The 12,472-nt window shown below is 45.7% G+C and overlaps 1 pseudogene; it reads left to right on the forward strand.

Moving 5' to 3' along the window:
- The window catches only part of LOC121587178, a 31,017-nt pseudogene extending 19,369 nt beyond the window's left edge, over positions 1-11,648 (forward strand).
- Positions 11,649-12,472: the final 824 nt, after the last annotated feature.

Below are 12,472 nucleotides of genomic sequence, written 5' to 3' on the forward strand. Positions count from 1 at the left end.
ATAAAAAGATCCCAGAAATGTTCCATATGCACAACAAGCTTATTTCTCTCAAATGTTGTGCACAAATTTGTTTACATCCCTGTCAGTGAACATTTCTCCTTTGCCAAGAAAATCCAACCACCTGACAGGTGTGGCATATCAAGAAGCTGATTAAACAGCATGATCATTACACAGGTGCACCTTGTGCTGGGGACAATAAAAGGCCACTCTAAAATGTGCAGTTTTGTCACAGATGTCTCAAGTTTTGAAGGAGCGTGCAATTGGCATGCTGACTGCAGGTATGTCCACCGGAGCTGTTGCCAGAGAATGTAATGTTCATTTCTCTAGCATAAGCCACCTCTGTCATTTTAGAGAATTTGGTAGTACGTCCAACCGACCTCACAACAGCAGACCACATGTATGGCGTTGTGTGGGCGAGCAGTTTGTTCACAACATTGACATCAGCAGAGTGCCCCATGTTAGCGGTGGGGTTATGGAATGGGCAGGCAAGCTACGGACAATGAACACAATTGCATTTTATCGATGGCAATTTGAATGCACAGAGATACCATGATGAGATTCTGAGGCCTATTGTCGTACCATTCATCAACTGCCATCACCTCATGTTTCAGCATGGTAATGCACAGCCCCATGTCGCAACAATCTGTGCACAATTCCTGGAAGTTGAAAATGTCCCAGTTCATCCATGGCCTGTATACTCACCAGACATGTCACCCATTGAGCATGTTTGGGATGCTCAGGATCTACTTGTACGACAGCGTGTTCCAGTTTCCGCCAATATCCAGCAACTTCGCATAGCCATTGAAGAGTAGTGGGACAACGTTCCACAGGCCACAATCAACAGCCTGATCAACTCAATGCGAAGGAGATGTCGCGCTGCATGAGGCAAATGGTGGTCACACCAGATACTGACTGGTTTTCTGATCCACGCCCCTATCTTTTTTTAAAGGTATCTGTGACCAACAGATGCATATCTGTATTCTTAGTCATGTGAAATCCATAGATTAGGTGCCGAATACATTTCATTTCAATTGACTGATTTCCCTATATGAACTGTAACTCAGTCAAATCTTTGAAATTGTTGCATGTTCCGTTTATATTTTTGTTCAGTGTGTGTGTGTGTGTATGTGTGTGTATATATATATATATATATACCCATTGATTCTTAAATAATATAACCTAGAAATGCCTCATAAGCTTAGTTCAACAGCCATACCCCTTCAGAACCCAAAATATAAGCTTGTTTTACGGCAATGTTTGTAAACATTTGTTAAAACTATAATTTTTATATCATGGATGGTCAGTCCTTGTACCCATGGCTCTATGAATTTGAGAGTGGTTACATTTCTCCAACCCCATCCTTCAGCTTTTTACTAAAACAGGGGCGGGGATTGGCCTTTGTTATTGTTTCAACTGCTGATTGCTGCTTTAAGATGCTTTTAGGAAACCGGGCCCTGATCTGTTGCATCAGCCTCATCGATAAAAAAATTAAATGTACAGCGGTTGAATGAATTTTGGATCTATTGTCCCTCCACCTGCCCTTGGCATTTCAAAGCCCACAGATCTGTAAATGAGTGCGTACTTTGTTTTGAACTGTGCCCAACAGTTCCTCCTCTCGTGTGTACAATGAAGCGATGCAGTCAGACTAAATTAGCTTTTTCTAATTGAACACCCCCTTTGTTATGCTAATGCTTTTTAAAAAATCCCACCACAGTCGTGTCAGAGGTTTGTCGAAAAGGTTCACTCTAAAGTTAACCCACAGTCGGTGATTCCGTCTGGCGAACATCTGAAAAGCTTTGTTAGCTTTTTATATTGTCTCACTGCAGACTACATGATTCCATATGTGTTATTTCATAGTTTTGATGTCTTCACTATTATTCTACAATGTAGAAAATAGTAAAAAATAAAGAAACCCTTGAATCAGTAGGTGTTCTTAAACTTTCGACCGGTACTGTATGTTATTTACGTAAGTATTCAGACCCTGTGGTAAATTCAATTGATTGGTCATGATTTGGAAAGGCACACCTGTCTATATAAGGTCCCACAGTTGACAGTGCATGTCAGAGCAAAAACCAAGCCATGAGGTCGAAGGAATTGTCCGTAGAGCTCCGAGACAGGATTGTGTCGAGGCACAGATCGGGTGAAGGGTACCAAACATTTCTGCAGCATTGAAGTTCCCCAAGAACACAGTGGCCTCCATCATTCTTAAATGGAAGAAGTTTGGAACCACCAAGACTCTTCCTAGAGCTGGCCGCCCGGCCAAACTGAGCAATCGATGGAGAAGGGTCTTGGTCAGGAAGGTGACCAAGAACCCGATGGTCACTGACAGAGCTCCAGAGTTCCTCTGTGGAGATGGGATACCCTTCCAGAAAACAACCATCTCTGCAGCACTCCACCAATCAGGCCTTTATGGTGGAGTGGCCAGACGGAAGCCACTCCTCAGTAAAAGGCACACGACAGCCCGCTTGGAGTTTGCCAAAAGGCACCTAAAGGACTCTGACCATGAGAAATAAGATTCTCTGGTCTGATGAAATCAAGATTGAACTCTTTGGCCTGAATGCCAAACGTCACATCTGGAGCAAACCTGGCACCATCCCTACGGTGAAGCATGGTGGTGGCAGCATCATGCTGTGGGGATGTTTTTCAGCGGCAGGGACTGGGAGACTAGTCAGTATTGAGGGAAAGATGAACGGAGCAAAGTACAGAGAGATACTTGATGAAAACCTGCTCCAGAGCGCTCAGGACCTTAGACTGGGGCGAAGGTTCACCTTCCAACAGGACAACAACACTAAACACACAGCCAAGACAATGCAGGAGTGGCTTCGGGACAAGTCTCTGAATGTCCTTGATTGGCCTAGCCAGAGCCCGGACTTGAATCCAAACTAACATCTCTGGAGAGACCTGAAAATAGCTGTGCGGCGACGCTCCCCATCCAGTCTGACAGTGCTTGAGAGGATCTGCAGAGAAGAATGGGAGAAACTCCCCAAAAACAGGAGTGCCAAGCTTGTAGGGTCATACCCAAGAAGACTCAAGGCTGTAATCGCTGCCAAAGGCGCTTCAACAAAGTACTGAGTAAAGGGTCTGAATACTTATGTAAATGTGATATTTCTGGGTTTTAAAAAATATATATATTTGCAAAACGTTCTAAAAACCTGTTTTTGATATGTCATTATGGGGGATTGTGTGTAGATTGATGAGGGAATCTTTTTTAAAATCCATTTTAGAATAAGGCTGTAAAGTAACAAAATGTGGAAAAAGTCAAGGGGTCTGAATACTTTCCGAATGCGCTGTACATATAGCAATTTCCCCTTGTTCACATTTCCATGGAACTTCCCCTTCCTTTATGCTTAATGACTTGGGTGTCCTTGCTTGTTTTTGTGTCCCAGCCATGTGAATCAGTTCACAGGGATAGTGTACCAGAGTATCCTTCTCTCCCAGCACCACCCGGTACGCACCGTGAGCATGGAGGAGACTGTCCTGCTCAACACCTCCCCAGCACAGTGGCCAGGTAAACCCACTTCCACAACACACCGCTGTCATTTCACAGAGATGAGCTCCATGTATCCTGTCTGGAGAACCATCGCTACATCAACGCCACGGTCGTCAACATTTAGTCCTAAACATACAACCTTAAAGGATCACTTTACAAAAATAAAAAGTTGTATTTTATTTATTAAGTGCACTGTTGATATGGTCTTAAAATGTTGCATGTCAGCAGTAAAGTTTTCAAGCACTTTCAGTAAAAAGCAAGAAGTGTGAGGATTAGTTTTGATGCTTTAATCCTACTCAATTCATTTTCTCTCTCTCCCTCACTCACCATCTCTCTCTTTCTCTGTGTTTTAGGTATCGGTGCTCTGATCCTCCTGGTGAAGAGAGCCAGCCCGGCCTGGCCGTGTTACTGTGTGAGATCCTGACGGCCGTCTTCCTCATCCTGTTTGTACACGGCCTGGCGAACCACTCCAGCAACGAGCTGTTCCGCATCGTAGCCCACCCGCTCAACAGCAAGCTGTGTGTGGCCGTGTTCGGAGGGGGGGCATGTACCCCCGTCACAGAGAAGCCCAGCCCGGCCAAGTCACCCCCAGGTCTGCTATCCGTGTGCGGGTAGTGTGTGTGTGTGTGTGCACAAGCCAGATGTTAGAGGCTGATGTTGCTGGAACGCAAGGGCGGGCAACTCTGGGCCTTGTGGTCCCCAGTGTGTGCAGGTTTTTGTTCCAGCCCAGTATGAACTCCCCCGATTCAAAGAATAATGGTCTGTTGAAGATCATGGTTGGTTGAATCGGGTGTATTACAGCTGGGCTGGAACAACAGCTTACACACACTGCAGCTCTTGTAGCCCAACTATACTGTAACTAGATCTCATTCATATCTTGAATTATGTCAGTCTTACTCACCTATTATAAAGCATGACTACACTGAAAAATGGCAAGTCCACTACATCAAATGTGTGTGTGGTTCAGTCTCAACAGCCAGTGAGGGGTCAGACAGGAAGTATAAGCGGTTCAAGCTGCTGTCGTCACGCAGTGCCTCCAGAGAGGGGCCAGCCAGCCCCGTGGTGGAGCAAGAGACCTCCATCTTCAAAGAGCACTTTGTCTCCCCGGAGCTCAGCGTCTCTCTGGGGAAGATATGGTTGTTTTCTGTGTACTTTGAGTTGAAAGTACTGTTCTTAATGTCACAGAGGAATGCTGGTGTGTTCTGAGAGATGTTTTTTTAAGGGTTTGTGTTTTGTGTGTGTGCACGTCTGTGTCTTAGATCTACCCGTGGTCTCTCCTCTGTGACGCGGTGCTGAAGAGGCTGGAGATCTTCGGGGGGCCGCCCTCCAAGTACATCTCAACACACCCTCTGGACAAGACTGGTGCCTCGGGCTCCGTCATCCTCAGACACAAAGCCATGTTTGAGGCCTCCAACACACCCTTCAGGTGTGCTCGAAACACATCTCCAAACGGGAATTCTCTGTATATTGATAAATCGTTTGCCATAACATTCTGTAATTGTATGTTTTCGGTATGCTGATATGATCCACAGAATGCCATAAATTCTTATTGGAAGTGAGCCTGTGTGAGCTATCTAACCGAGGGGAGTGTTGTGTTGTGTGGCTGCAGGTCCAGTCACCACTCTGCCCTGCCTGTGAAGAGGCTGTGGCAGTACCTGGTCAAACAGGAGAAGGTGCAGGAGACCTTCATCCGCAATATTTTCACAAAGAAACGAGACCAAAACGAGGTATCCCTTTAATTAAGAATTGAACAATGTATATGTACTGTCACAGTATAGCACTATATGAAAGACTTTACCATGCCTTCATCTGAAAGTGATAGTAGATTCACCACATATACAGTCCTGTGGGTATATATGGTGTGAATTTACCTCATAAAACAAAGTATACATTTTCAGAATTAATTATTTTACATTACTCTGTGATACAAATTGTCTATACTGGATTAGGTTACCATAGTGCCTCCCATAGCTCACTAACTAATTACACAGAATGTGCAGAGGAGAGTGATACTCTCATGAAGTCTAATAGGTTCTGATTAGCAGGCCCACAGTGTCACGTTGAATGTTCATCAGGTTAAGATTAAGTCCTATGTGAAAATGGTATGTCACCATATTTAGATCTCACAGTCAAGCAGAACACTCTTGACAGGAAAATGTGGTCTTTTCCATTTAAATAATTGTGATGTAGAATGTAATTCAACCTAATGTTCTATAAAAGCCTCTGTCCTCGCGTCATTATATCTCTATACATTATACAATAATACGCCCATCTCATTGGCTCTATATGTGCTATGTCTCTTATACTGAGGATTGTCAAAGGCCATGCTAACAATCGCACTAATCCTGATATAACTGTGTGGCCTTGATGCTCTATAGTCTCTCAACCTGTAGCCCTGAGGCAAAGCTCTATTACAGATACACACGTCATCCTCCCACCAGAGATGGGCATGAGTTGTCCATTCATCTCCCACCACTGTTCCTTTAGGTCACACTTTAATCTTTCAGATGTGCAGAGAATGCAGAATGATTCATGTGTTGCTCTACAGGTCGATGCAGATCTGGGCTACCCCAGAGGCAAGGCCCGAATCATCCACAAGGAGTCGGACATCACTACTGCCTTCGCCATCAACAAGGTACCACACATGTTATAGGATAGGTTAGGATGAACTTTAATGTCCCAAGGGGGAAGTTGTCTTAGACACACAGTACTGCTGTATACAAAATAGACACAGCCTGGAGGTGTGTTGGGTCATTGTCCTGTTGAAAAACAAATGATAGTCCCACTAAGCCCAAACCAGATGGGATGGCGTATTGCTGCAGAATGCTGTGGTAGCCATGCTGGTTAAGTGTGCCTTGAATTCTAAATAGAAGTGTTTCGGCCCTCCAGGACCGGAATTGAAGAACCCTGCCCTACACCCACAGCAGCCCAGGGACGCCCATCAACATGCCCTGGCTCGGGGGCCTGCAGACGGGGAGAGGTGCTGCCGTGGTGAGGCGCTGCCGTGGTGAGGCACATGGAGCCTTTACTGTGGTTCCTTGTTTTTACCAATGATATACAGTGCAACACAATGCAGTAAATTCTACTCATTCTACATGACCAAAAGTATGTGGACATCTGCTCGTTGAACCAGTAGCTCTATTTTTGTCTCATCAGACCACATGACCTTCTCCCATTCCTCCTCCGGATCATCCAGATGGTCATTGGCAAACTTCAGACGGGCCTGGACATGCACTGGCTTGAGCAGGGGGACCTTGCGTGCGCTGCAGGATTTTAATCTATGACGGCGTAGTGTGTTACTAATAGTTTTCTTTGAGACTGTGGTCCCAGCTCTCTTCAGGTCATTGACCAGGTCCTGCCGTGTAGTTCTGGGCTGATCCCTCACCTTCCTCATGATCATTGATGCACCACGAGGTGAGATATTGCATGGAGCCCCAGACCGAGGGTGATTGACCGTCATCTTGAACTTCTTCCATTTTCTAATAATTGCGCCAACAGTTGTTGCCTTCTCACCAAGCTGCTTGCCTATTGTCCTGTAGCCCATCCCAGCCTTGTGCAGGTCTACAATTTTATCCCTGATGTCCTTACACAGCTCTCTGATCTTGGCCATTGTGGAGAGGTTGGAGTCTGTTTGATTGAGTGTGTGGACAGGTGTCTTTTATACAGGTAACGAGTTCAAACAGGTGCAGTTAATACAGGTAATCAGTGGAGAACAGGTCTGTGAGAGCCGGAATTCTTACTGGTTGGTAGGTGATCAAATACTTATGTCATGCAATAAAATGCAAATTAATTACATAAAAATCATACAATGTGATTTTCTGGATTTTTGTTTTAGATTCCGTCTCTCACAGTTGAAGTGTACCTATGATAAAAATGACAGACCTCTACATGCTTTGTAAGTAGGAAAACCTGCAAAATCGGCAGTGTATCAAATACTTGTTCTCCCCACTGTAATTCCAAAATCATGGGCATTCATATGAAGTTGGTCCCCCTTTTGCTGCTGTAACAGCCTCCACTCTTCTGGGAAGGCTTTCCACTAGATGATGGAACATTGCTGCGGGGAATTGCTTCCATTCAGCCACAAATGAGTGAGGTCGGGCACTGATGGTGGGCGATTAGGCGTGGCTCGCAGTCTGTGTTCTTATTCATCCCAAAGGTGTTCAATGGGATTGAGGTCAGGGCTCTGTGCAGGCCAGTCAAGTTCTTCCACACCTATCTCGACAAACCATTTCTGTATGGACCTCGCTTTGTGCACAGAGGCATTGTCATACTAAACAGGAAAAGGCCTTCCCCAAACTGTTGCCACAAAGTTGGAAGCACAGAATCGTCTAGAATGTCACTGTATGTTGTAGCATTAAGATTTCCCTTCACTGAAACTAAGGGGCCTAGCCCGAACCATGAAAAACAGCCCCAGACCATTACTACTCCTCCACCAAACTTTACAGTTGGCACTATGCATTCGGGCTGGTAGCGTTCTGGCATCCACCAAACCCAGATTCGTTTGTTGACTGCCAGATGGTGAAACGTGATTCATCACTCCAGAGAACTCATTTCCTCGGCCATGGAAACCCATTTCATGAAGCTCCCGACGAACAGTTATTGTTCTGACGTTGCTTCCAGAAGCAGTTTGGAACTTGGTAGTGAATGTTGCAACCGAGGACAGACAATTTTTTACGTGCTTCAGCACTCGGCGGTCCCGTTGTGTGCCACTTCGCGGCTGAGCCGTTGTTGCTCCTAGACAATTCCACTTCACAATAACAGCACTTACAGTTGACTGGGGCAGCTCTAGCAAGGCAGAAATTTGACGAACTGACTTGTTGGAAAGGAGGCATCCAATGATGGTGCCACATTGAAAGTCGCTGAGCTCTTCAGTAAGGCCATTCTACTGCCAATGTTTGTCTATGGAGATTGCATGGCTGTGTGCTCGATTTTATACACCTGTCAGCAACGGGTGTGGCTGAAATAGCCGAATCCACTAATTTGAAGGGGTGTCCATATACTTTTGTATATATAATGTATGTCTTGTAGAGTTTCGGTCGAAGTATCATGTCCTTGTATTATCTCGTGCAGCTCATCAAAAGGAACATCAACAATGTGAGAAGGATGACCTCCCACCCTACCTTGCCTTACTGTAAGTAGATGTGGAATGATTCCTGCTTTCATACAGTTACTGGAAACTCCACGTCTGTGTGTACCATGTCTATTTTATTTAGTCCTGAATGTTCTCATCCGTCCCTTATGCTAATATTCCAAGAATTTACACAGTTTGCTTATTCATCAATAATACATTGGGATTGGGGAATCGCATTGTTATGGTTTTGATTTCACTCCCCCTCCCTCAGACCTAACAGGAGCACAGGATGGAAGTGTCCGGATGTTTGAGTGGGGCCACTCTTAAGCAGATCATCTGCTTCCGAAGTCCAGGCAATTCTAGAGTCACACGGATACGATTCAACCACCAAGGAAACAAGGTACGAGCCGTTTCCCTGCACAGGAGAATTCACAGAGGGATATTAGCCTCCTTAACTCTGTGTCCCAAATGCACCCTAGTCCATTTATTGTGCATTACCTTTGACCAGGGCCCATAGGGATCTGGTTCGAAAGTAGTGCTCTATAAAGGGAATAGGATGCCAGTTTGGACGCATCCTTAGTTTACATCAATGTTTTCCCCATCCAACTCCGTCCTTCAAACACATGGCCACTGCTGATGAAATGATTTAGTTGCTTGACATACCGCTACTCCCAAGTGGAATTCTCGTCCTAATAGGATCTTCATTGTGTTGTCCAGTTTGGTATCGTTGACGGTGATGGAGCTCTGAGTCTATGGCAAACCAATACGACTGGGAACACCCCTAAACCCTATCTGGTAGGAGCAAAGCACCTGTCTGTCTGTCTGTCTGTCTGTCTGTCTTATTCTTCCTCCTACTGTACCACTGTCTGGTAGCGTTGTTGTTGTTGATTGGTGCTGTCCTTCCCTCCACAGACATTGCAGTGCCATAATAAGACTGCTCCCTCATAGCCACAGCAAGGGCTGTCAACAGACAACAGGTATGCTGCAGAGCACATGTGATTAAACCTCTTTCACTCCAATGTTGGTACCAAATGGGCTGATGGTATAGAGTGCCTGTAAGTCAGTTGATCTAATGCAGCACTGTAAGTAATGATTTGTTTTGTGTCCATAGGAACGTGTGTCTGTGGGATACACTGGTGACTACAATGAACAGCCTAGTGCACAGTAAGGCCACAACTCTATTTAAATTGATTTAAAGCTTTGATGAGGCTCTTTTTAATGAATCCAATAATTCACCAACCAACGATACTACAGACAGTAGCCAAGTTACATTTGAATTATGTTCCTAAAAGAAACTCTTTCTCTCTGCCGCTTTCTCGCTCTCTCTTCTCCTATCTCTGCAGCCTTTAGTTGTCATGAGTCGCTGGCCCCCAGGCAGCAGCTGCTGATTACAGGTGGCAGGAAGGGCTGGATCAGCGTGCTGGAGCTCCCCCACTGGCGCCAGCGCCAGAGCGTCCAGGCCCACGACTCCCCCGTCAAGGCCCTGGCCGTGGACCCCACCGAGGGCTGCTTCATCAGCGGCTCCGCCGAGGGCAACATGAAGGTGTTCTCCCTCACTAGCTACATAGCAACCTCATTGCACATGTTTGTTGTTTGACTCACATCAGGTGACTTGGGTTAGGATAGGTAAAAAAACAAGGGTTGTGGGTGGGTGGGTATATCGGTGGAATTGGGAGAATTCAGGGGGGCAGTCGAAGGGTAGTTGTAAACACCTTCACTAGGGTGGTTGGAGCGGCCTATTGCAAAATCAGACCAAAAATAAAAACATTCTCTCAGGATTAGGGAAGATATTTGGATCCCTATAGCATGTTGATGATAAATCGAATGCAAGGTATAACAAAAAGTCTTCCTGTGTCTGTGCGTGCCTTGGTACTGTAGCTCCACCCCTAATTATGCAGTGTTGTTGCAGGTGTGGGGCCTGTCCACGCAGTGCTTACTGCACCAGTTCCCCAACGAGCACGCTCGCCAGTCCCTGTTCCGGAACCTGGGCACAGGCGTGATGCAGATCGAGGTGGGCCCGGCCAACCACATCTTCTCGTGCGGCGCCGACGGCACCATGAAGATGAGGATCCTCCCCGACCGCTTCAGCGTCAACAACGGCAACCTGAAGAACGACGTCAAGTTCATAATCTAACTAACTCAGCACAGCCTCAGCTCGTGGTTTATGTGACCAAGACTGCCTTTGTTACTGCAAATGGGAGTGTGGAGGGACTGTCCGTGCACAAGGACAGGAGGACACTCCAAAACAGACGCAAGCTTCGTCCTCTGACCTGTGATCAGTTTTCTAAGGCAATCATCAAATTGGAATCTTACATTTCAAGATGAGTTGTGTAGAGATGACATTATGGGTATCTACTGTGTCCAGTGTATGATTTGGGATGACAGGTGTTCCCACAGTGATCTGCATCCCATTTTAAGACTGTCAAATACTGACATTCCCGCTTGCTTGAGGCATTAAGGCCAGTTGATATGAACGAAGCACATTATCGAATCATAAGGAATTAGCTTTGTTTTCACATAAGGCAAAAGGATATGTAGTGCATAGTTTAGATGCCGGAGAGAAAGCCTTAAGTAATAATACTATTCTGTACAGTATTGTTGTGGCCTAGATTCAAACAGTGGTGATAAGTGTCCTTATAGTTCTTCAACTAAAAATTGGCATACTGGTACTGTACCCGTTGCCCTAGATATTTAGTGGTGTTGAGTTGCACCCGTAGCTTTAATAAGGACCCTCTTATCACCCCCAATAATATCTGCCAACTATTTCCTTGATCGTAACTATCAAGAGGCCTAAAGTAACACCATGTAAGCAACTTTTTCTTTAGCCATAGGAAAAAGATAACGTTCATTTTAACGGACGTCATATTTAGTACGAAATAGTGTTTTATTCCACCAACAAAGTACTTTCCTCCCCCTACCCCCAAATGGACCACAGTTGCGTTGACTATTGTCAAAAGAATGGTGGATTTAAATTAAATTGACTTTACCAACTGGTTATCTTGCTTGTCAGTTAGAGGTACACTATATATACAAAAGTATGTGGACACCCCTTAAAATTAGTGGATTCTGCTATTTCAGCCACACCCGTTGCTGACGTGTATAAAATCGAGCACACAACCATGCAATCGCCAAAGACACATTGGCAGTAGAATGGCCCATACTAAAGAGCTCAGTGACTATCAACGTGGCACTGTCATAGGATGCCACCTTTCCAACAAGTCAGTTCGTCAAATTTCTGCCCCGCTAGAGCTGCCCCGGTCAACTGTAAGTGCTGTTATTGTGAAGTGGGAACATGTAGGAGCAACAACGGCTCAGCCGCGAAGTGGTAGGCCACACAAGCTCACACAACGTGACCGCCGAGTGCCGAAGCGCGTAGTGCGTAAAAGATAATCTGTCCTCGGTTGAAACACTCAGTACTGAGTTCCAAACTGCCTCTGGAAGCAACGTCAGCACAAGAACGGTTTGTCCGGAGCTTCATGAAATGGGTTTCCATGGCCGAGCAGCCGCACACAAGCCTAATATCGCCATGCGCAATGCCATGCGTCAGCTGGGGTGGTGTAAAGCTCACCGCCATTGGACTCTGGAGCAGTGGAAACGAGTTCTCTGGAGTGATGAATCACGCTTCACCATCTGGCAGTCGGATGGACAAATCTGGTTTTGGCGGATGCCAGGAGAGCGCAACCTGGCCCAATGCATAGTGCCAATTGTAAAGTTTGGTGGAGGAGGAATAATGATCTGGGGCTGTTCTTCTTGGTTCGGGCTAGCCCCCTTAGTTCCAGTGAAAGGCAATCTTAACACTACAGCATTCAAATTACATTCTAGACGATTCTGTGCTTCCAACTTTGTGGCAACAGTTTGGGGAAGGCCCCAAAGCGAGGTCCATACAGAAATGGTTTGTCGAGATCGGTGTG

The sequence above is a fragment of the Coregonus clupeaformis genome, chromosome 18 (genome assembly GCF_020615455.1).
Source record: "Coregonus clupeaformis isolate EN_2021a chromosome 18, ASM2061545v1, whole genome shotgun sequence".
NCBI lineage: Eukaryota > Metazoa > Chordata > Actinopteri > Salmoniformes > Salmonidae > Coregonus > Coregonus clupeaformis.